The sequence below is a fragment of the Marmota flaviventris genome, chromosome 13 (assembly GCF_047511675.1).
Source record: "Marmota flaviventris isolate mMarFla1 chromosome 13, mMarFla1.hap1, whole genome shotgun sequence".
NCBI lineage: Eukaryota > Metazoa > Chordata > Mammalia > Rodentia > Sciuridae > Marmota > Marmota flaviventris.
The window spans coordinates 66,787,356-66,813,312 of NC_092510.1; the positions used below are offsets into that span (position 1 = coordinate 66,787,356).

The 25,957-nt window shown below is 43.3% G+C and overlaps 1 protein-coding gene across 9 annotated transcripts in view; it reads right to left on the reverse strand.

Moving 5' to 3' along the window:
- The window catches only part of Ubap2 (ubiquitin associated protein 2), a 102,104-nt gene extending 100,317 nt beyond the window's left edge, over nucleotides 1-1,787 (reverse strand). For 8 of the 9 annotated variants that reach the window (XM_027931010.2, XM_027931008.2, XM_027931006.2 and 5 more), the window contains exon 1: nucleotides 1,708-1,787. The gene's annotated coding sequence lies outside the window, so the exon portion shown is untranslated. The remainder of the gene's footprint in view (nucleotides 1-1,707) is intronic. The other variant, XM_071600706.1, reaches the window with a different exon arrangement.
- Between the last annotated feature and the right edge of the window lie 24,170 nt (nucleotides 1,788-25,957).

Genomic DNA, 25,957 nt, shown 5'->3' on the forward strand with positions numbered 1-25,957 from the left:
AGAGTCAGAGCAACAAGGAAGCAACTGGAAGAAATCAAAGGTATGGGAAACAAGTAGGACAGAGATCAGGAGAAAATCTCTCACCATACATGTGAACTAGCCATAAGTAGAGAAATCAAGCAGAGCACACTGCTAGCAGGCAGAAAAGTGGTATAGGAAGCTAATCACCATTGCCTAGGGTAAGAGAAGGCTTCACAGCACAGGAAGGATAGTCTTAGCAGAGGGGGGTCCTACAGGCAGGTAAAAGATGATCAATCATCTCTAGAGAGCGGAATCTATTCCTGAGATAATGGGGGCCATACCAATGTACCCACTTGATGCCTGAGCTACAGAAGAGCTTAGGTATGAATGGCATTTACCTTCCTTCCACCTTTATTTATGGAATCAAAGTAAAAAGCAAGTACAATTAACAGAAAAAAGAAATACAATAACTAGCTGAGCACAGTGACTCACGCCTGTAATACCAGTGGTACCAGAGGCTGAGGCAAGAGGACCACAAGTTCAAAACCAGCCTCAGCAACTCAACAAGACTTTGTCTCAAAATTAAAAAACAAAAAAAAAATGGCTAGGGATGTTAGTAGAGCACCCCTGGGTTCAATCCCAGGTACGAAAAAAAAAAAAAAAAGAGAGAGAGAGAAAGAAAAGAAATACACTAACTAGTGGCATACCTCTTGGTGAAAAAAAGTCTTACCATGGTGAAAGAGAAAATAAAAGAACTGAATTCCACTAAAAATGTTAATCATATGCCCTTCAAATAAAAGATGATCTTTGGATGCCTTACTGAAGAGCTTAAAAAGCTCTCAATTGTTAGGCTACACAGGTGCTGGAGAAAGACTGCCTCAATACTGGCAGACTACGATTGGATTTAAGAGGTGGTAGCAAACTACAGGATTATGTCAAACAGGAAATAATAGGAACGATGATAGGATATACCCCTAAAGAAAACAAGGCCAGAGTAGTGACAGTGGAGATGTCTGGGCAACTAATTAGATTGAAAACTCAAGGGAAACGGTGGGAAAGTGATTGACCGGTAAAGAAAACTTAGTCGTTACGCACCAATGAAATCATTTTGAATATATAATAGCACTTCACAAATTTACGAATCGCTCTAAACCTACATTAAAGAAAGAACTGTGACACAACCAAACTACACGAACCAGGAACGAGAAGGGAAACTCGGTCCCATCTGAGAAAGGAGCCTTCCAGAAGAAAAAGTATTAGAATAACTACGCCAAAGAAAGGTTGAGAGTGCTGAAGTTGGGCTTGAAGAAGGCCAGTCCCAGGACAAACTCCGGGCGTGAAAACGGAAAGTTGGTCAGGATGCGGGGCGACAGCGTGGCGGGAGAGCTGCAGCCCACAGGCAGGAGCCCAAGGTGGGAGAAAAAAACCACACCCTCCAGGACGGAGACCCACGGGGGAAGGGTAAGCGCCCCTTGGAGCTAGGTGGGGCCGGGCCAAATAGAATTAGGGAAGACAGAAGAGAGAATCGGGTTACCCGGGAGGGAGAGTTAGAAAGGTGCCCGGGCCTGGACATACTAAGGAAGCGTGAAGCCAGCGAAAGAAGCTCGGCCCGGTCCTCACAGACGGGCGCTAGGGCAGCCCAAAGATGGTTGGGTACTCAGAAGACCTAACCCCAAGTCCAGAAAGCACGCACGAGAGCACGCAGGGACCGGGAAGAGGGAAGGAAGGGGGGAGGGTGGCAATTACCGCTGCTGCTCTCGTTGGACTGAGAACCCGTCGCCGCCGCCGCTCGTTACCTGCCAATGTGCTTCTTACAAAGCGGCGGCGGCGGCAGGGGCGGCCCTGCCCGTCACGTGGCCTTTACGTCACGGGCCAGGGCGGAGCAAGGACACGTCGCTTGCGCGCGGCTTCCCAGCCCCCCCCCGCCCCCAGCAAACGGCCTCCTGTAACTAGGAACCTTGCCCTGACAGGGCAAACCTAATATCTCAGAGCGGGTGAAGACTAGAATAAGGAGCAATTAAAGGGGACTGTATGGAATTTCTCGTAATTGGAGTTCTTAGGGTAGTACTGCCCACTGCCATGCAGGTTGCCCACAAATGCAGCTCGTTGTCGCGCTGTGATGACCTCATTAGGCACCACGTGTTGCACCCCTGCGGCCGGCTTCCTCTAATCATGTGATGTGGTCCAACCATTCAAGGCAAGCTTGGCCTCCAGACGTCGCAGAAATCGACTACTAACTCCAGCGTGCCGCACAGTAAAGGCACCCACTGCAGCAGCATTTCCCGTGCGAGCTCACAGATGCACGGCCACTGAGTCTAGCACAGAGGGAAGGCCGAGACCGAAAGCGCACAGGGCTGACTTCCGAAACAAATACCACTGCGTGCCACCTTCCAAGTGACTCAGCGTGGTCCCTTCTGGGAGGAATAATTCTGCCCGGGAAGAAGGGGGCGGGTTCTGCTACCAAGTTGCGGGTGTCGAGCCCCGCCCTGCTCTCTGCGCGGGAAAACACCAACGGCTGGCTGCGAAACCCGAGACCCAAAAAGTCTACAAGTTAGAAGGGGCTCGTGATTCAATCTAACTAAATGTGGGTCATGTTCTGCATTCCCAAATCCCGACTGCATGAAAAGACTAACATTTATTGAACTCCTGCTCCACATCAGCCCTGTATACAGTCATATTGTATCATGTTATATCATGTAATCAACCCCTCGAGGCTAGAATCGGTCTCATTTTGAGGACATGGAAAGAGGTGTAGGGAGTTATTTCCTGGCATGAAATATCCAAATCAGTTTTCTGTCGCGCAAAGTGGAATGAGCCACATCTCAGTAAGACTGTACCTGTTGTTAACTCCAGGAACTAAGATGAAATGACATAATGGTCTGTAATTATAGCACAGAGTTAGAGTTTATTTTATCATTTACTGGCCTATTTGATCCTCAAAGATACTATCCAGGGACTGAGGGTGTAGCTCAGCCATTAGAACGTGTGTACTTAGTGTTGCCAGGCCCAGGGTTCAATCCTGAGCAAAAACAAAAGTGTGTATATTATCCTAGGCTAGTTTACAAAGGACTTGGAATTCCAGGAGGCCTATCTCAGAGTTTTCTACCCTGGTAACATCACTGAGTTGTGAAATTCAGATTATGTAAAGTACCTGAGTACAACATAGGAAACCCTCAACAAGTGAATTATTCACACAGTTTTTGCCCAATAGGTGTTTGCTTGTTTCCTTTTTGTACTGGGTGATAGACCCAACCTGATCTTTTATTAAAATTGGGAGCCATCTTGCCACAAAGCCATGAAAAGATAATTTCAGCTTTACTATAAATTACTGCAAATTCTGAACCTGCTTGGAATGCCTGCCCGTGCCTTGAACTCACCCATGCCTGACTCTCTGACCAGATAGCAGCCCTCTCTGAAACTTAGTGACACCTCATAAATATTGGCCTTCCCTGGCCAGACAACGACCCTCTCTGAGGCTCTAATGGTCCTCATAAATTCTGATGTTGGGGCCAGCAAAAAAAAATGTAAACTACCATTAGTGTGATGCTTGTCAGAGTTCTGTTATCTGTAACCCCCCTTTGTGTAACTTTCTGGGCTATAAAGCTGGGCTGTAGGAAAGCTGGGGTGCTGTCTTATTCCCGCCGTTTTGGGAGGGAGAAGCAGCCCGGCGGGTCGAAATAATAAGCTTGCTTTAATTTGATTTTAATTGGAGTCAGTGGTCTTTTCTTGCGTCCTGGTCTAACATTTTGGAGTTCCCCAGCGAGATGACCCTGCCCGACCAGATCACAAGACCAGACTGCTGGAAATTCTGAAGCCGGCTCTAGGGGGTGCGCAACTTGAGACGTTCCAAGGCCTCGGAGTGAGCCTTCGGTCCCCGGAGCACTGCAGTGAACTGCCGCACTAAAACTATCAGCAAGCACCTGGTGGAGGAGGCCTCCATAGGTAAGTGGCGCCTTTATAACATCTGATATCCGGTTAAGGGAGATCTCTTCTGATGACAGAGAGGTGGCCTGGCGAGGCTCACATATACTCCTGTCCGGACAGTAACGAGAAATCGTTCTGTCTTCTGTTCTGTTCTGTAGGGAATTCCTCTGGAAGGGTAGAGAGGTGCCGACGGGCACGCATGCACTCCTACCCCAGAGCTTTAGCAAGACGTTGCATTGCTCCTCTGTTTTTCTGTTTCGGCGCCGGGTTTCTGTTTTCTTGTGTTTTGTTCTGTGTTCTATATGTTTTTTGTTTGTTTGTTTTTGTGTGTTTTGTTGTGTGATTTCTGTGGTAAAAACTTAAGGATATTGGACGTGAAAATGGGTAATAAAGCAAGTAAGCCTGACACCCCTTTGGACAGTGTTTTAAGGAACTGCGATGAACTTTACCCCCCTTTGTTAAGCAGGATGAGAGAAGCCCCTAGCTGGCTGCTGGAGCACACCCACTGCAGAGGGCAATGCCTGCTGGGGATCAAAGAACTGAGTATCTCCCAGGTTAACAAGTGAGACTCCTTTAAAACCCCTTGTCCCCCCAGATCAAGAGAGTCACAACCTTTGGGCAGAGTCCCCTGTGTTTCTCCTTTGTTAGCAAAGCAATAAACCTCCCTTTTTCTTTTTCTCAAAACCCTGTCCTCATTATTAAATTGGCATTAATTGGCTTCAAGGTCAGGAACCGAACTTTCAGTTACAAATTTTGATACCACCCGCCCCCCCAAAAAACTTTTTGAGAACTGACTACTGAAATGTTAGGAGATGGAGTGTGCCTGGGGTGGAACCGAACCAGAGGAACTAATCCTGTAAGTAAAAGGAGGGACTAAGGGACTCCCAGCAGCTGCCAAAGCCCTGTTGCTTCGGGGAATTCCCTCCTTCCTTCCCTGCACTGTAGGGATTATACCACCTCTGTCTTCTTTAAAAAAGAGAAAAAGAAAAAGGGGACACTTAATGCAGTAAAGTCGCCATGGAGACCCTTGATTTTACATTTCAGGTTGCCCCTCTGTGAAAATATCTGGTCCCCTTGTGGGGACATCTATGGTGCCACTGGTGTAGGAGATTTTTCTCTTATCTGCTCTGTTTTAAAGGTTTCTGTCTGTCAGCCATAGTCTGGAGCTCCTTTCTGTCTGTCCTGTGTCTTTGTTTCTGGCCCTTTAAGACATGTGCAATAGTGTGTTGATATTATAAATTGTTTCTTGGGAATGATCTTGGCTGAATGTGTGTCTAAAAGATGATGTTTTATTGTAACAATCTGGTATCTGAATGGGTTTTTGAAGCATTGCACAGTCTTGCAGTTAAAAGTTGGGTTTAGGTAATTGTTTAGTTTATGATTTCAGATAATTCATGCCAGAGAACTTAAATACTTAGGATGGAAAACTAAAGAACTCTACTTCCAAGTTGGCAAGTAACTTCCCAATCATTCAGTCTTTTTTTCACCAATTTTGAATTGGGTAGCCTGGGAAAATGTCACTGTGTGTACCAGTGCATTAATTTGGACAAGGATAGTAAATCATAGTATGGTATCTGTTGACAAAACAAGATGTAAAGATATAAAATTTTGTGAATTGTATCTTAAACTTGTATCATAATTTTCAACATCGGAACCTGAAAATTATGACTTATGGTTAAAATGCCTTAGGCCTGAGGTGTCTGCTCAGAATAGCAGTTTTTCCCTCCTCCTTCAGACCTCAGCCAGGACTTATGTTGAAATGCAAATGAAAGAAGCCTGAAAGCTCAGTAGGAGACTGATCTGAGGCCTCAAAAAAAAAAGAAAAAAAAAAGTAAATTGTATGGTATTGACTAATTACTGGCCAGTATTTTTTTTTTCTAGGACTCTTGTTTTGTTCCTTAGAGTCTGTATTTTTTTGAGCTCATGATTTTGATCCTACAAACCTAGGTTAATGTTTTTCTGATCAGTTCTATCTTTGACCAACTGTGGAGTTTTTGAAACATTGCAATGGAGATTTCACCTGCGAAAAGCTACAAGGCCTTTACTATTGTTATGTGTGCACACTTTTGTTATGTGTTGTATGTCTATATATACATATGTCCGTATATCATATATATGATATACAAATTAACATATATAAGGAGCGCTCATAAAAACAAATTTTAAAAAGTGGATCCAAAGATCTTTAATTCACGTGACTTAAATGGTTCAATTTAAATTGGATAAACAGATAAAAATAAATGTCTTTAAATTTAAGCTTACAAGTTTTTCGAGGTGTTCAAAAAAAACTAATAAAATATTAATATCTATAAAATGTCTAATATGCCTTGGTTCTAGGACTTTTCGTTCAACAAAAAATGGCTAGCACTGTTCAATACACTTGTCTAATATTTTGATAAAATAAGTAAAGTAAATTTGATATAGGATTACTCATTCATGAGTACTTTTGTTAGATATCTGATTGATTTACTAAGGTCTGTATAAGTTTGTACTAAGGTATGTATAAGATTGTAAAAATCAGTCATGTGTTAAAGAGACAAAAATTTCTTAAAACATAAGTTTACCCATAACATTGTGTTTATTAAGTTTTATTTTTTTCTAGAGCAAGCAACCATAAAAATTAAACAACTGGTTAAATAAGAACTGTTATTTTAGAGCACTGTACTGCCATTTCTTTAAAAGCTAAACTTGGTTAATGTAGAAACACCAATGTAATTGTGATGCTATTAATGTGCTCATATCTTCCAGGTATACAAATCTGTAAGGTAGAAACTTTAAAAGAGCATTATATCAAGCTGGTGTTCTGAAGTTGTATGGTAAAAAATATATTGGGGATTTATTTACCTGTTATCAATAAGATATGTAAAGTTTTATGTTACTTTTCACATTGGGGAACAATTTAAATGTATTTTTAAGTTAATGAGAGCCTAATCTATGTAGAGGTTAAAAACTTTCAGCCTTTCTTTAATTCATGTTTTAAATGTGATATCATATGGTGTTAGCTAATGTTAATGTGACCTCAAACAATTTATGTAAACTTTGTAAAATGATATTTAAAAAACAAAGATCAGCTTTAGAACTAAAACACTTAAGATTTATAAAGAGCTCTGCCTTACCTGAGAAAAGGCTCTGTGTCCCATCTTACTACATGTGAGAATGACTACGAAAGCAGTAGGCCAGATTTTAGTTCATTTAAAGTTATGTTCAAAAGTTGTTTTTTTTTCTGTCAAAATTACTAGGAGCTCAAACAGGGGTTATAATGTATAACTCAGCCAAAAATTCAGGGTAGCTATTACACGAACTAAGTGTTTTTACTCTTGTTAATTTTATTTTGTAATTTCCTTATAAGTGACCTAAAGATTCCCTGTTAGTGTTTTACAGAAGTGTTGCTTTAAGAACACAACATGGGTTAATTTAAGATAATAAGCCATCACCTACAAGACAGATAGGATAATACAGATCCCAATTAATAAAAAGATGAATAATTATAAAGTTATAGACATTAAAGCCCAGTACTCTTAATATAAGGCTGTTAAAATTTATTTGCTGGATGTTTAAGATTAAGTTTTAAAATTAAAGTTAAATCAAAAGGGCCAGAAAAACCAATATTTGGCTCTTGCCCTCTGAGTCAGTCTGAATCCAGGGAACAGGGGACTTCTCTAAAGAGCTTTGCAACTCTGGGCCACATAACCTCCCGATCAGGGAGACTAATGAGACCACTGGAGAACAGAAAGCCAGTCAGTGCATTTGCTATGAAGAGGAGAGTCATCAGAGAAGGGAGACATCCCTGATGCTTCCGAGGGAAGCCACATGGTCAAGCAAGACCTGGACCCATCCTAGTGCAAGTGGCACTAGCAGAACTGAGAAGCTGCTCTCAAGTTTCCCCAGGAATGATTCCCATAAAAGCTCAGCTGACTGTTAACAATAGATAGAAACAAAAGTCAGTTTGACTGCTTCATCTTAAACACTTAGCAAAGACATTAAAACCAAAATACAGCCATTCCTGGGCATTTTAAATAATGATGATGATGATAATAATAATAATAATATTATTATTATTATTATTATTTTAGGGTATATTATATTTTAAGGTATACACTTTATGTTAGCCTCCCAAAATAAGTAAGACTGGAGGCTACAAAGAAGGATTCTCAGACAGAAACACCTGATAACTATAAAAAGAGACTATCAAGAGGAGCTGCCAGAGACAGAAGTTTTTAGTTTAAGGCCTACAGATATTCCTAACCTACACAGGAAGGCTTCGTGTTTGCTAGTATGATTATCCAGCCCTGAGTAACAGAATTAAAGATTTCTCTATTAGACACAGAGGTTATACTAGTAAAAGGAGTTTACATGATCAGATGATGTTATTAAACTGTATCTTATGGAAAAGGACATCTGTAACACTAAAAGTTTAATGTTGTGTTTACATTCCTGATAACTTTAGGCCTTGTCCACTCTGGCTTTATTATGGAGACAGCTACTCCTAGTAAATATACACACTAACTTCTCAGCCCTCACACCTCATGGCGAGAGGACTTCTATACAGTGAAATGTTCCAGCTGCTGCAACATTTATTCAGTACTCATGTTTTTTGTTTCTCTCATAAAAGCACCATCCCCAGATGACTTTACAACCTGTTCTTCCCCAACCAGACTTCAAACCGAACTGACTTCTAAAAGGCAACTCATGTTCCTCACACCATGCCCCCTCATGTCACCCCCTCTCAGCTCAGAAGAAGCCAAAACGAGCAACGCCTCTCTTCTTACAACAATGGAGCCAAAAATAGACTGTCAATATAAGTAATTAATTAAGTCAGGTAAAATCAGGGAGACCGGTTTTGGGTGAGTTCTAAAAATTTGGAGACTGTTACCTGAGGGATTAAAATTCCCTCAGTGCTCTTCCCCTACCCTATCAAAGATTTGAAAGGGACACATAAGAAAAGGGGGGAATGATAGACCCAACCTGATCTTTTATTAAAATTGGGAGCCATCTCACCACAAAGCCATGAAAAGATAATTTCGGCTTTACTATAAATTTCTGCAAAATCTGAACCTGCTTGGAATGCCTGCCCGTGCCTTGAACTCACCCATGCCTGACTCTCTGACCAGATAGCAGCCCTCTCTGAAACTTAGTGACACCTCATAAATATTGGCCTTCCCTGGCCAGACAAGGACCCTCTCTGAGGCTCTAATGGTCCTCATAAATTCTGATGTTGGGGCCAGCAAAAAAAAAAAAAAAATGTAAACTACCATTAGTGTGATGCTTGTCAGAGTTCTGTTATCTGTAACCCCCCTTTGTGTAACTTTCTGGGCTATAAAGCTGGGCTGCAGGAAAGCTGGGGTGCTGTCTTGTTCCCGCCGTTTTGGGAGGGAGAAGCAGCCCGGCGGGTCGAAATAATAAGCTTGCTTTAATTTGATTTTAATTGGAGTCAGTGGTCTTTTCTTGCATCCTGGTCTAACACTGGGGATCAAACCCAAGGACACTTTACCATTGAGCTACATCCCCAGAACTTTTATTTATTAGGTTTTTGTTGGCAGCAGGTCCACCCTGGCCCCTGGAGCCCAACCTCCACTAGTTTGTTCTGCATGCCAGTGTGGCCAGCTCACAAGGCCATGGCAAACTTGCGGTTTTTCTGTTCCTGCTTGTACGTCTGAGACATATGTATCCCACGGGAATGCCTTGACCTTTTCTGGTCTGATGGACTTATTGTTAAGGGAGGTTTCGGTACCTGACAATAATAGATGTTGAAACTAAATTTCTCCCCTCTCCCTCCTGCTTTTGGGTAGTTTTCCACTTCTGCTGCTTGGGGTATAAAAAAAGGTGTGTTAGCAATAAAGATTGTTGTTGACTCCTGGATGAAGAACCTTGGTGTCCTGTGTGTCTTTTAACCTCGCTGTCCCTCGCCAGACTCGGCTCCCTTGGCCGGACGCGGAAATTGGAGGTTCCCACCGAGATCCGGAAAGCAGGGGTAAGCGGACGGGGCTCACCTTCTAAGAAGGAAGGGGGAGGATTGGTTTAAAGATATTTTAAAGAGACAGGGTACGTACCATGGGTAACTCAACAGCGAAGGTTCGTCTGGCCAACGAACTGAAAGAGCTGTTAAATACACAAGGAACAGGAATAAAAACTAAGACTGCAACCGAATTCATTGAAATTATTGCCCAGGCTTGTCCTTGGTTTCTGACAGGAGGATTTCTTAATAATAGTGACTGGGACCTGGTGAGGCATGACCTTCAGAAATTATTGAGGGACCGGGGCTCGGACAGTGTCCCAGTTGCCACCTTTTCCTTATGGAGGTTGGTAAAGGATGCTTTATTAACAGATAAAGTAAAGATCAAGGATCAGCTTGCTGAATGTGAACAGGCCCTTAATCAGGTGCAGGAGGAGCAAATGGCAGAATCCTTAAAGAATGAGGGTCCTCTTGAGGACTCGGGCTCAGGGGGTAGGAAACGCCTCCAGATTTCTAAGCCCAAAAAGGATCCTGAGGACCTCAGTTCTCTCGCTGAGGAAGAGGAGGGATTAGAAAGGGAGATAGAGGAACTAGAACATCGCCTTAAAAGGGCAAATGTGAGGGTGCCTAGGGCCCCCTCAGTTGCCGCACCTCCTCCCTACAATCCTGATTGGAATGAGGACGCCCCTACTAGACGGGCGGGGGTCCACTGGGGTTCTAGAGCGGCTCAGGTTTTTCCAATGATTGAAAACGCCGATGCTGATGGACAGCCAGCCAGAGCCCATGTCCCCCTAGCCTTCAAGGACATAAAACAGCTTAAGGAGGCGGTCATCAATTATGGACCTCATGCCCCTTTCACATTGACCCTCTTCGAGTCCTTCTCAGCCAGTCAACTAATACCTAATGATTGGCAGCAACTTTGCAGGGCTGTGTTATCTGGAGGGGATTTCTTATTGTGGAAAAGTGAATATCATGAAAGGTGCCGCGAGCTGGCTCAGATTAACCTGAATGCGGGCCATCAACAGCGAAATGCCGAAATGTTAACAGGAACTGGGCAGTATGCCACCATAGGCCAACAAATTAATTACGACCCAGGTGTTTATGCTCAAATAGCCTCAGCTGCAGTTCATGCCTGGAAAGCCCTGCCCATTTCTAAGACTGAAACAAAAATTTCCAAGATCTCTCAAGGGCCCTCTGAACCTTATTCGGACTTTATAGCCCGCCTAATGCAGGCGGCTGGAAAAATATTCCCTAATCTAGCACAGGCTATGCCACTTATTAGACAACTGGCATATGAAAACGCTAACACTTATTGCCAAAATGCTATTAAGTCCTCCCGGGCCAAAAGTATAGATGACATGATTCGAGCATGTAAAGATATAGATGGGCCTCATATTACTGGTCAGGTTTTGGCTGCTGCCCTTAAGACTGGAATGCAAAAAGCTGATAACAGGGGAACCCGCTCTAAGGGGTGTTTTAAATGTGGAAAAGAGGGACATATAAGGAGAAACTGCCCGGAAAGGAGTGAGGGTGCTGGCAGAGGGATGCCTAGAATTTGTCCTAGATGTCATAAAGGAAATCATTGGAGCAGTGAGTGCAGGTCAAAATTTGACATCCAGGGTAACCCAATACCGTCGGGAAACGGGAGCAGGGGCCCCGCCCCGGGCCCCGGAAGCCAAAGTGTACGGGGCAGTGCAGGGACAAAACAGTGCCCCAGGGAGTGGGCGTCTCCGCCGCCTCCCACTGACCAACCCCTTTCTATCTGGGAACTCCCCAGGGGAACACCAGGAAGCGCAGGACTGGACCTCAGTTCCACCTCCCGAGCGGTATTAACTCCCCAAATGGGACCTCAGACGCTGCCTACTGGGGTTTTTGGGCCCCTGCCAGAGGGGACGGTGGGACTAGTGTTGGGACGAGGTAGCGCAACCCAGTGGGGCTTGAAGATTCTTACGGGGGTTGTTGATGCTGATTATCAGGGAGAAATAAAAATAGTAGTAGAAGCTACCCAAGGAATTGTTATTCTTCCCCCCGGGGAGCGTATAGCTCAATTGCTGCTGCTACCCTTAGCTTCCATTCCTGGGCACACCCTCCGTGGGTCCCGGGGCGACGGCAGCTTTGGCTTCACTGGAACTCCCCAGGCCTTTTGGGTAGCTCATTTGGATTCGCGTCCCAACCTGACCATTGAGATACAGGGCAAAGCTTTAATCATAGCTCTCAAAGTCTATAGTTCTATTCCTCTTAATGTATATACTGACAGCTTGTATGTAGCCAATCTGGCTCTAGTCATAGAAACAGCATCATATATTGGAAAGCAATCCACCATCACAGAACAATTACAGGTAATTCAGCTTCTCATTTGGGCTAGACGAGATCCTTTATACATCGGCCACATCCGAAGCCATTCAGGGCTCCCTGGACCTTTGTCAGAGGGCAATGCAAAAACAGACGCTGCTACTCATGCTGTTGGCCTTTCCTGTGTGACGACCGAATATGATAAGGCCTTACAATTCCATAACAAATTTCATTTAAATGCACAGTCTTTACGCTTCCACACAGGATGTTCACGAGACCAAGCTTTACAGATTGTCTCATTATGTCCAACCTGTGCACCATTTATTCATTCTCCTTCCCTTGGGGTTAATCCAAGAGGACTACAACCTAATGATGTCTGGCAAACTGATGTTACACACTTCCCTAGCTTTGGTAAGCTCTCCTTTATACATGTTTCCACTGACACATATTCTGGCTTCATTTTTGCCACCTTACATACTGGAGAGAAGGCTAAGGACGTAATCAGTCATCTTCTAAAAGCCTTTTCCTCCATGGGCACCCCACGATGCCTCAAAACCGATAATGGTCCCGCATATGTAAGCCAGGCGGTTCAACGGTTTTGCACCCAATGGGAAATTAATCATAAGACTGGAATCCCTTATAATCCACAGGGACAGGCTATCATGGAACGAGCCCATCAACACTTAAAAACTTATTTACAAAAAACAAAAGAGGGGGAGATATACCGGAATTGTCAGGGACCACAAGCACTTCTAAGCATAACCTTATTTACTTTAAATTTTTTACTCACTGACACTGGAGGGCGCACGGCTGCACAACGCCACTTTTCCCCTCCCACTGTACAAGATGCTCAAATAAGGTGGAAAGATTTATCCACCGGAAAGTGGCAACCCCCGGCTCCACTCTTAGCTAGAGTGAGGGGAGCTGTATGTGTTTTTCCCCCAGGAACTGAGAAGCCCATTTGGATCCCGGAGCGCTGCACCAGACCGGTGAATGAAAATTCAAGACAAAATGAAGTTCTCAAGATGGCTGATCCTGCCACTGTTGTTCTCACCCCTTCAAGTGAGTGCCAAGACACACCTCATGAGCTGGACCCCGCTTGTGGCATTCCTTCTGGACAGGTTGGTTGAAGGAGGGCTTGACCCCCCACCTGGGAATATTCATGAATATCTTTTTGGAGCCCCTTGTGAGTGTAAGGGAGGGCCCCGGCACTCAGCCCCCTCTGGTTATATCCAGAGCATTGATTGTGGGACTAAAGTAGCCTATATGGCGGCTGAACTCAATCAAAACATCGGAGGATTTAAGCAACCAAAATGGGTATGTGTTAATAAGCCCGGGCTTGTTGTCCCTAATCCGACCGAGACTCTTGGAAGCTGTCCCGCTACTTGTCATTACACCCCGGCAATGCACATCTCCTGTTATACATCAGCCTCAATTTGTGTTAATAATCAAGGAAAACAGTATTTTGAGGCCATCCTAACTAACACCCGTGGAGAATGGGGGACCACTTATAATTATATTCCTTTTCTTGGTGACCGGGGAGGGGAAGGCATCACGACTCGGTTAACGGAGGCGGGATGTGAGGGCGTCATGGGTAAACCTTCCTGCTGGCCCATGCAGGCCCCCATCGGAGTCTCTGATGGAGGGGGACCCACTGATGCTATCAAACACCTTCAGGTGATTAAGCTTTTAAAGCCGGAGATCCCTAAGCCTACATACCACCCCTTGATATTGCCCAAATCCCAGCTTCCTGATTTAGATGCCAATACATTATATATCCTAGAAACTACCTTTTCTTTACTTAACAGTTCCAACCCTACCCTTGCTGGTGATTGCTGGCTCTGCATGACGGCAGGTGCAGTCATGCCATTGGTGGTTCCCATCAATTATACCATTGATGATGACAACACATGTCAATCTGGGCTACCCTTTAAGGTGCAGCCTCTAGGTGGTTTTATGTCATGCCTTCTGGGCATGATGCAAAATAATACCTATGATGTTGATGTTGGAATCTCTTCCTTTGGAAACTGCTCATTAGTAAAGAATTACTCCTCACCTACTCCGCCCATTTGTCCCCCTAATGGTACAGTTTTTATGTGTGGTGGAAATTTAGCTTTTCCCAGGCTCCCAGCAAATTGGACTGGCGGTTGCGTTCTGGCATTACTGCTTCCTGATATCACGATTATCTCAGGAGATGAACCCCTACCTATTCCTAGCCTAGACATCTTAGTTAGAAGACACAAGAGAGCTGTGCAGGCCTTACCACTCCTTGTTGGCCTTGGAATAACCGCTGCTGTGGGTACAGGCACGGCAGGATTGGGTACGGCTATACATTCTTACCGCCGCCTATCTCAACAGCTTATAGATGATGTGCAAACCCTATCGGGAACCATTAAAGACTTACAAGACCAGATAGACTCTCTAGCAGAAGTAGTTCTTCAGAACAGGTGGGGTTTAGACTTGCTTACTGCCAATCAAGGGGGAATTTGTTTAGCCCTTGGGGAGAGGTGCTGTTTTTATGCTAACAAATCTGGCATAGTTCGCACAAAAATTAAACAACTCCAAGAAGACCTAGAAAAAAGGAGGAGGGAATTATTTGAGAACCCTCTCTGGACTGGACTTAATGGATTTTTGCCTTATCTTCTTCCCTTATTGGGACCATTGTTAGGCCTCCTTCTAGTAGTGGCAATAGGACCCTGCATTGTAAATAAGATAGTACAATTCATTAAGGATCAAATTAATATCTTAGCCTCTAAGCCGATACAGGTTCACTATCAACGCTTGAAGATGGATGATCGCCTCTCTGAGATATACTTCAGACCGATCCGAAGATGAGTGTCCTCCTTAAAAGAAGAACTCCTGCCATATCTTTTCTCTATGCATACCTCTCCCTCTTGCTTTCCTGTACTAGGATCTTTGCTGTCTAATCTCTCGGTCCAATCACATCTGCCATTCGGCGGTGACGGTCGTGGGTCCCGTAGGTGGAGACGGTTAAGCGTTCACCGCAATAATGTCTTGATAGGTCATAACACCTTGAGCTGATCTTGTAGTACCCAGTGACGGGCAACTTTCACGCTTGCTGTGCGACCTAAGCCAGGGAATCGGGGCCTTCCCAGAGAAGGGTAAGCATCGCAAGGGCTGTGAATGACCTAAGACAGGGGCTACTTGATTCCCACTGGCATGCAAAAAACAAAAGAGGGGGACTTGTTAGCAGCAGGTCCACCCTGGCCCCTGGAGCCCAACCTCCACTAGTTTGTTCTGCATGCCAGTGTGGCCAGCTCACAAGGCCATGGCGAACTTGCGGTTTTTCTGTTCCTGCTTGTCCGTCTGAGACATATGTATCCCACGGGAATGCCTTGACCTTTTCTGGTCTGATGGACTTATTGTTAAGGGAGGTTTCGGTACCTGACAATAATAGATGTTGAAACTAAATTTCTCCCCTCTCCCTCCTGCTTTTGGGTAGTTTTCTACTTCTGCTGCTTGGGGTATAAAAAAAGGTGTGTTAGCAATAAAGATTGTTGTTGACTCCTGGATGAAGAACCTTGGTGTCCTGTGTGTCTTTTAACCTCGCCGTCCCTCGCCGGACTCGGCTCCCTTGGCCGGACGCGGCAGGTTTTTATTTGTTTGTTTTGTTTTGTTGAGACAATATTACCCAAATTACTTAGGGTCCTACTAAATTGCTGAGCCTAGCCTTGAACTTGATGATCCTACTACATGGATCTACAGAGGCAGTGGGATTACAGTCCTGCATGCAGCATCACAGCTGGCTTCAACAGATTTAAGAAAGAAAGGATTTAAACTGAGTTTTGTTCAGGGCACTATGCTAATTTCTACCTGGCTAGTAATTAATAGACTAGTTCTGTGTTAAATTATTTGATGAAAACAATAGAAACCTTAAACAGTCCCACCCAGTGTCATAATGGGCAAAAGGTGCAACTTATGCTGTTGACGGGGAGAAATAAAAAATGTCCACACGCTGCTGCCCTTTTCAATGCTTTATTCGCTCAAATAAATGTTTATTTTGAAATAGGTAAACTGCTCAATACAGTATCACTCTATAGGTTCTTAATCAAGAAAATGACAATCCTTAATGCAAGGCACTGCAATAGATTTAATCAATTCACAGCAAACAATTCTAGATTAATTCTAAGCACTGCAAACACACTTAATCATGACAGGCTCATGACGACATTCCCTCTGCATGCTAAGCTCAAGTGTCAGGTCATAAGTCTCAAGACTTAGGCTCTAAGTCCAGCAGATGCACACTCACTGAGACCATGGTGATCAGATCAGGAACCAAGGCAGGCTTCTCCTGGGGTGAAGCTGATGGCTGGCTGAGGAGGGTTATAGGGAGAAGTCCTTTTCTCACCAAAATCAAGAGGCTGTTGTGAGTTCGAAAGCAGTGAGAACAACACAGAGGATCAGATGAGAAGAGTTGGGATATCAGTCCAGGTCCTCATCAGACTCTCAGGCTCCTGTGCACAGGCTGAATGTCTGTTCATTTGCCCCATCATTATACTAAATTTTGAGGCTTCTGACCACCCTTTCAATCTCTATTAGCTACTACTCAATTTCTCAGTGACATCATTCGTCCTCAGGTTAAAGCATCTGGTCTGGTGGTCCCACCCTGATTTTCTTGCCTTTCCGCCTTATTGGGGTGAGGACAACAAGCCAGAGACTTCATTCTCAGATTAGGGAGAAGTGACTTGTTTGTACCTGAGGGCTATACTAGAGGACTCTGTAGGAGTGCCTTGGTGAGACTGCAGGTTTCAAACTGGAGTTTAAAATGGAGTTGTTTAGGCTGTGGCCTAAGGCCATCCTTACACCCAGTTCAAAGGAAGCCTTTGTTATTAATCTAAATTGATCAAAGGCTATGCCTTTGGTTGGATTTGTTATTGTTGTTGTTGTTAGTTTTTTAGTGCTGGGAATTGAACTTAACAGCACCCTCCACTGAGCCACAGCCCCAACCTCTTTTATGTTTATTTTGAAACAGGTAAACTGCTAAATTGCTTGAGGGACACAGTGATGCAAGCCTGTAATCCTAGTGATCTGCAAGGCTGAGTCTGAAAGATAGCAAATTCGAAATCAGCCTCAGCAATTTAGTGAAGACTTAAACAATTTAGCAAGATCCTGTCTCTAAATAAAAGACAAAATGGGGGTGGGTGGGTGGGGTGATGCAAGCCTGTAATCTCAGCAGCTGGGGGCAGGGTTGAGGGGTGGGGAGCTGAGACTGGAAGATCTCAAGTTCAAAGCCAGCCTCAGCAAAAGCAAGGTGCTAAGCAACTCAGTGAGATCCTTTCTCTAATAAAACACAAAAACAGGCTGGGTATATGGCTCAGAGGTTGAGCGCCCCTGAGTTCAATCCCTGTACAAAAAAAAAAAAAAAAGGAAAGAAAGAAAGAAAAGAAAAAAGTTTAAATAAAATAAAAAAGGCTGGGTATGTGGCTCAGTGGTTAAGCAACCTGTGTTCAATTCCCAGCAACCCCCCCCCCAAAAAAAATTGCAAAATTGCTGAAAGAATTTATATAAATTTGATTTAAATGGCTATCTGAGTACTGAGAAAGAGGTTTCTGATTGAGGGTGCTAATCAAAAAGGATTATTGCCTACTGTTTTAGTTTTTTGTTTCTTTGTTTACATGGAGTGGGTACTTTGTGGTGAAAGGAAAGTGACCACAACACTCGGAGCAACCAAAAGATCTTTATTGCAGCAGTGCAACAAAGAGAAAAGAAAGAAGGAAAGAGAGAGAGAGAAAAGAGAAGAGATGAACAGGGAGAGAGCAAGAGCAAGAGAGAGACAGCGTGCGTAAGAAAGATAAAGAGCAAGAGAGAGAAAGAGAGAAAGAGCAAGAGAGAGGGGGGCCTGGCAGGAAGGAGTTTTTATAGCCCAAATCTAATGGGGCCTCTGGGTCTGCAAGCTGCCTTGTTGGCCCAAGGGGGGTTAAGTGTTCAGCCTTAAGCAGGGTTGAATGTTCAGACTTGAGGCAAACAGGTGATAGAGGACCAGATAGAGGGGGGTTTGAGTGCGTGGGCTATCTTGCAGCCAACATCTGTTCAGCCTGCCCTGCAGACAACACAGTTCAGCCTGCTCTGCACCCAACATGTGGGCCAGGGTTGTGGCTCAGTTTTGGAGCACTTGCCTAGCACATGTGAGGCCCTGGGTTTGATCCTCAGCACCACATATAAATAAATAAAATAAAGGTATTGTGTCAACTACAACTAAAAAATATTTATATATTAAAAAAAGATCAACTTTGTTTTTTGGGTATCAGAGATTGAACTCAAGGTCACTGTTAGACCAGGACTCAAGAAAAGACCACTGACTCCAGTTAAAATCAAATTAAAGCAAGCTTATTATTTCGACCGGCCGGGCTGCCTCTCACTCCCAAAATGGCGGGAACAAGACAGCCACCCCAGCTTTCCTGCAGCCCAGCTTTATAGCCCAGAAAGTTACACAAAGGGGGGTTACAGATAACAGAACTCTGACAAGCATCACACTAATGGTAGTTTACATTTTTTGCTGGCCCCAACATCAGAATTTATGAGGACCATTAGAGCCTCAGAGAGGGTCATTGTCTGGCCAGGGAAGGCCAAGATTTGTGAGGCGTCACTAAAGTTTCAGAGAGGGCTGCTATCTGGTCAGAGAGCCTGGCATGGGTGAGTTCAAGGCACGGGCAGGCATTCCAAGCAGGTTCAGAATTTGCAGCAATTTATAGTAAAGCCGAAATTATCTTTTCAGGGCTTTGTGGCAAGATGGCTCCCAATTTTAAGAAAAGATCAGGTTGGGTCTATCATCACTCAACCACTGAGCCACATCTCCAGTCCTATTTTGTATTTCATTTAGTCTCCTGACTCAGACTCCCAAGCTGCTGGGATTGCGAGTATGTGCCGCAGAGCCCTGCTAAATACAAATTTTTGTTTTGTTTCCTACAGAAACTCTGAAGGATGTATTACCATTATCTTCATCACTAATTAAAGTGAGGTAATTCAAAGTCATACTGCTACCAATTGACAGTGGCAGTGTAACAGAATTCCCTTGATGCTTTCACTATATCCCTTTGGCTTTGAAACTTACATTTTTTTTTCTTTTTCCCAACCTTCTCCTTCCTGATCTTCTCTGCTCTGATCTTCTTTTCCCTAACCTTCTCCTCCTTGATCTTCTCCTTTCTGATCTCTCCTCCCTAATCTCATTTTCTCTGAATCACCTCTTTTAAAACCCCCTGTTCCATGAGGTGGACAGAATCACAACCTTTGGGACCAGAGTCCCTTGTGTTTCTCCTTTGCTAACAAAGGACTAAACCCTTTTCCTTTTTCTCAAAACTGTGTCCTTGTTATTGGATTGGCATCAAGGACAAGGACCAAGCTTTCGGCAACAGCAGAATTCAAACACAAGTCTGCTCAACTCCAGATACATAGTGATTTATTTTCCTCTAATACCTAGTATAATTTTGCCTGTCTCTCCCCACTGGACTTTAAGCTTTTGGTTTGTTTTGTTTTGTACTGGGTATTTAATCCAGGGGTACTTTATCACCAAATTATATCCCCAGCCTTTTTATTTCTTATTTTGAAACAGAGTCTCACTAAATTGCTAAGGGCCTTGCTAAATTGCTGAGACTGGCCTCGAACTTGCATCCCTCCTGTCCCAGCCTTCCAAATTGCTGGGATGATAGGTGTGGGCCACCATGCCTATACACCACCTTTAAGCTTCTTTTCATGTTTGTATTTCAGGATCTAGCTTAAAGTAAGTATAATCAATAAATATTTAAAAATGGACAATGAGTGCTTATAATGTAGTTCAGTGGTAGAGCACTTGCCTTATTTGTGGAAGGCCCTGGATTTAATCTTCAGCCCTACAAAATAGAAGTGATGTCCTCTGAGAGTTACTTCCAAAATGTCTGTTTCACAATTCTACATTTTGCTTACAAGTAAGATGTAAAAATCAATTCATGCCTACCTGCATAACCAATTTAAAAATTCTAGAGGGGGGTTGGGGTTGTGGCTCAGTGGTAGAGCGCTCGCCTCGCTCGTGCAAGTCCCTAGGTTCGATCCTCAATACCACATAAAAATAAATAAATAAAGTTATTAGGAAAAAAAAATTCTAGAGGTGGAAGGAATCTGAAGCAAATTTGACCTCAAGTTTGTTTGTTTTTATGTACTAGGGATTGAACCCAGGTTTTTTTGTGGTTTTTTTTTTTTCTTGTTTTTTTTTTTTTTTTTTTTTTTAAGAGAGAGAGAGAATGAGAATTTTAATATTTATTTTTTAGTTTTCGGCAGACACGACATCTTTGTTTGTGGTGCTGAGGATCGAACCTCAACCGCACACATGCCTTGTGAGTGCACGCTACCGCTTGAGCCACATCCCCAGCCCTGAACCCAGGGTGTTTTACCGCCAAGATACATCCCAGCCTTTTTATTTTTTTTGAGACAGGGTATCCCTAGACCTCAGATTTATTGTATGACCACTACATTTTCAGCTATGTTTTCCATGTTGTGAACAACTAAACCGGTGGGGGATGGGGGAGGGGAGCTGGAGCTGGAGGTATAAGTCAGTGGTAGAGTGCTTGCCTAGCATGCCTGAAGCCTTAGAATCAATTCTCAGTGTAAGATATGGAAAATGACAAACCTCAAAATAGTGTGGCTTGGGAAGAGAGAGTGAAAAAGAAGGCAACACATTGATAACATTGTCCTTTTCCTATACATTCTTTCCCAGTGATAAGTTAATCCCTAGAAAGGAAACAAACATCATCCAGTGGCTGGACAAACCTCGGGGAGGAGATATCCAGCAAGCCTAGAATGACAGTCTCTGAAAAAAAGACAAAGCATTGATCCTTCCCAAAATAAGTCTTTTCCCAGTGATAGTGCAATGGGACCCGGGAGGAAAAGAGATACATACTGAATGCTGACCCCAGACCCTCCATTCTTCTCCAAGTCAAAATACTGCCCAGTAAAAACAAATCTTAAATTCTCACAACTCTTTCCTGGGTGCCCAAACTGACACACTGTGTCAATAATTAAGTCACCTTTCTGTATAACCTATATAAGCCCAAACTCCCCCTTTGGCCAGTGGCTCATTTCCCACCAGGAAAGTGGGTCCATAAATTGTGATTTTATTCCTGAATAAAGGGCGTGCTGATCATGAAGTTTGCATCTGGGTCTGTCATTTTGTGCTAACAGCACTTTTTTGTTGTTGTTGTTATCGGAGAATTAACTCAAAGGGGCTTAACCATTGAACCATATCCCCAGCGCTTTTTTAAAACATTTACTTATTCATTCATTCTTTTACATATTTATTTATTTTTAAGCAGGGTCTCACTAAATTGCTTAAGGCCTTGTTAAATTGCTGAAGCTGGCCTTGAATTTACAATCCTCCTGCCTCTGAAGTCACTGGATTATAAGCATGCACCATCAAACCCAGCTAGCACCTTGTAGTATTTACTAAATAAATGTCTACTGTGAAATTAAGAGAAAGTAGGTTGGCAGATATTCCAGGCAGAACAGAATTTTAGGCAGGGGCAATGGTATGAACTGCAGGCAGAGTAGAAGTAAATCAAGTTTGACAGATGGAAGGATTCTTTGGAAGTCAATGTCAAAGATAAACGTATAAAAATCAATAGTATCTAATCATACAGGCTAAGGAATTTATTTCCTCCTGTTTCTAATCCCTGCTAAAATGCTTCTCCCATAAGATTTCAAATACCAATAGGGGTCTCTAAAAGCAAAAAAGCCTTCTTAGAGATACTGGGGAATTAATGGTGGAATGACAGGTGGTGGGATTGATATTTTGGATAAGGAAGCCACCCCCTCAGATCCTCTGCTGCTGATATGGCGCCAGTTCTGCCACTTGAGTATGGGCCAGCTGTAGCCACTAAAGAAAGTATCTTCCTTGAGCACTCACTTGCATATCAACTTTAAATTAAATTAAGCAAAACTTTCCTGTTGAATTTTCAAGTATATACACATGGCAGTTGCCAGGAGAAATCTGAGTATAATTTTCATTTCAACTGTGGAAAAAAATACACCTCTCACAGTGCACTAGGGAGGTCAGGAGTGGGCTTGACAATTTGTTCATCCTGGGCCTTCCCAGACATTCCCCTAGCCAAATGCTAATCTCTCAGTAGCTCAGGCCCTCTTCAGGGCCAAAGATAGTTCAGTTTGGCCTTTTGCAGAAACAGAATTGCTACACCTGTTGTCTTTGTAAAGCGAGGCCAAATGTCTTTTTGTTGAAAGATAAACCATAATGCTCCTAACTTTTCTGGCACTGGACTCTGCTCTAGGGAAAAATTGTAAAGCAGGTCATAGGTCTTGGAAATGATTCCTGAGCTCTTTTCTTTCAGTTTCCTGGCAGGCAAGGAAATTTCATCTTTATTTAATGTGCTGGGGCTATGAACCTAGGGCCTCATTCATGCTAGGTATTACTCTACCAATGAGCTATATCCCTAGCCTTATCATTCTTATTTTGAAGAGGAGGTTCTGAGGTCCAGAGAGATTAACTGTTATTCTTTTCTTTCCTCAGTCTGTCCCTTTGTTAAGTAATTATTGTTGTCCACTAAATAAATGCCTGAGACAATGAATCAGATTCTGTCTTAAAGGTGTTCATAATCTAGCAGAGAAACATATTCATTTTTTGTTTCTTTTTATAGTATTGGAGATAGAACTCAGGGCCTCACAAATACTGAACAAACCCTTTAATAACCGCCAACCCTGAAATTATTTAAGTTTCCAGAAATAGAGGATTAATTGTGCCAGAACGAGTAGGGCACTAGCTAAGGCTGAGAGAGGAGAAACTATATGTGTGACATAAAAAGATTGAAATTTCTCTGGATTAGGAAGGAAAGGAGGGGCTGGGGATGTGGCTCAAGCGGTAGCGCGCTCACCTGGCATGCATGCAGCCCGGGTTCGATCCTCAGCACCACATACAAAGATGTTGTGTCCGCCGAAAACTAAAAAATAAATATTAAAATTCTCTCTGTCTCTCTCTCTCTCTTTAAAAAAAAATAGAAAGGATGGAAATTTCTTTTAAGTCAGGTTGCATCATTTTTGTGGGTGGGGAGGGTACCAGAGATTGAATTTAGGGGCACTCAACTCTGAACCACATCCCCAGCCCTATTTGTATTTTCTTTAGAGGCAGGGTCTCGATGTGTTGCTTAGCGCCTTGTCATTGCTGAGGCTGCCTTTGAACACAAGATCCTTCTGCCTCAGCTTCCAGAGCCACTGGGATTACAGGTGTGCACCACTGCGCCCAGCTGGTTTGCATCTTTAAAAAAAAAAATGTAGATGGACACAATACCTTTATTTTATTTATTTATTTCATGGTGCTGAGTATCAAACCCAGTAGCCTCACATGTGCCAGGCAAACACTCTACCACTGAGCCACAACCCCAGCCCCAGGTTGCCTCTTATCAAGCACAAATTCATAAAGACTTTTTCAAAAGCCCAGATGAATTTTTTGTTTTTGTTTTTGTTTTTGGTACTAGGTTTTGAATCCAAGGGTGTTTTACCACTGGAGCTACATCCTTGACCCTATTTATTTTATTTTATTTTGTTAATTTTGAGACAGGATCTTGCTAAATTGCTTAGGACTTTGCCATCTAAGTATTTAACTTGTCATCATCCTGCCTCAGCCTCTGAGTCACTGGGATTATAGGCATGTGGCACCATGCCTGAAATCCTAACTCAATATTTTAAGCCAGTTAATGTTATATGTCACTGGTCACTATAGGACATGGAGATGTCCATCTCTGATCCAGTCAGCTGAGGTTGGGGTTGGTAGTAGGTCATGTGACATGCCCAGGGTTGCCACTTCTATAGGGACCATCCATGGCCATAGCAAGTATTAGGGGAAGCTTTTCTCCATTTTCGAAGAATAACTATGAAAGTACCAGGAGTGAGTAGCTAAATAGTTTATAGACATTCAACTAAGTCACCAGGCTTTAATGGAATGCACTTCTGGCAAGTGTTAGGGCCTTAAAAAGACAGGTTGAAGGACCCGGTATGATTCTATTAATTCTTTTTTTTTTTTTGGTGCTGGGGATTGAATCCAAGGCCTTCTGCATTCAAGGCAAGCACTTTACCAATTGAGCTATATCCCCAGCCCTAGGAGGTCAGGTAATTCTATAACTATCCCCATTTCTCTAGGGATCGTTTTTGAGAGGTGAGACCTAGAGTAAGAAGTAAGGGATTAGACCAGGTGTCATGGTGCATGCTTGTAATCCTAGCATTTCAAGAGACTGTAGCAGAAGGATCACAAGTTCAAGGCCAGCCTCAGCAACTCAATAAGACCCTGTCTCAAAGTAAAAAATAATAATAAAAAAACTGAGGATATAGCTCAGTAGTAGAGCATTCCTGAATTTAATCTCCAGAATCAAAACAAACAAAACAGAAGTAGTAGTTGGCATAGGGAAGCTTGACATGGTGGCACATGCCTAAATCCCAGCAACTGGGGAGGCTGAGGCAGGAGGATCATGAATTCAAAGACCAGCTTCAGCAACTTAACGAGGCCCTAGGCAACTTAATGAAAAAAGAAAAAGGGCTGGAGATGTAGCTCAGTGGTAAAGCACCCCTGCATTCAAACCCAGTACCAAAAGAAGAGGAAGAGGAAGGGGAAGACGAAGAGAAAGAAGAAGAGGAGGAGGAGGAGGGGGATGAAGAAGAGGAAGAAGAAGGAGAAGAAGAAGAGAGGGCTAGGAGGATTCAGGATAGGGATCCCCCTTTTGGTTTTCTTAGTTCCTTGTTCTGCCCCCAAGATTTCTACTTCCATCTCCTATCACCACTACACCACATCTTCATCCTCCTTCATCTTCATCCTCCTTTCTTACATTCATTACAAGTTAGCATTTTATAACACTTCTAGAGGGGCTAGGGATGTGGCTCAAGTTGTGGCGTGCTCGCCTAGCATGCATGAGGCCCTGGGTTCGATTCTCAGCACCACATAAAAATAAAAGATAGAGTCCACCTAAAAAATAAATAAATATAAAAAATAAAACATTTCTAGAAAGGATAAGTAACAGTCATCCTTGGATGGAACAAAGCCTGTGTGTCCCTGTACCTAGTGCCTCCTTGCCACTGTTGCCACCATGATTGAGATAAAAGGTCAAAAGGATGCTACAGCACAGAAAGCCAAGGTGAAGGATGAAGGATGAACCACAGAGAAGAGCATCTAGGTTCCCTTGCTAAGTATGCTTCTCCAAAGTCAGAGCTCAAGCTTTAAAAAGACACTGCAAAAAAAGGAGAAAAGGTACCCAAAGGAAAAAAAAAAAAAAAACAGACCAGGAACAGAAAGCTGAAGGTACTGAAGGTGCCAAGTGAAGTGTGTGCTGTGTGTCACCCCACCACCACCGTTTTATTTATTTATTTTTTTGCAATACTACGAATTGAATCCAGGTCCTTGCACATGCTAGGCAAGCATTCTGCCTCTGAGCCACACCCCTAGCCCAAGTGTGTACACTTTTAATAACTCTGTATTTCCAGTAACTGTAGAGTCCAAAATACTATATATTTTTAAATGAGTCTCTGTGTTGCCCAGGCTGACCTCAAACTTCAGTTCTCCTGCCTTAATCCTGCAAGTAGCTGAATCTGTGCCCAGCTTTGACATACTATGTTTTTGATCAAGTTTTGTAAACATGTAGAACTTTTTTTAAACTATGTTATTAGTACACGGAACATTCCATTGTTGTTTTGCGGGGAAGAGGTATATGTCACTAATAGGATGCCTCTTCAACTGGATCAATGAAGCAAATTAGCAACGCCCTCTCACTGTAAGTTTAGGTTTTTGATGCTGGGGATTGAATGCAATGTCTTCTGCACACACACTCTACCCCTGAGTCCCTCCTT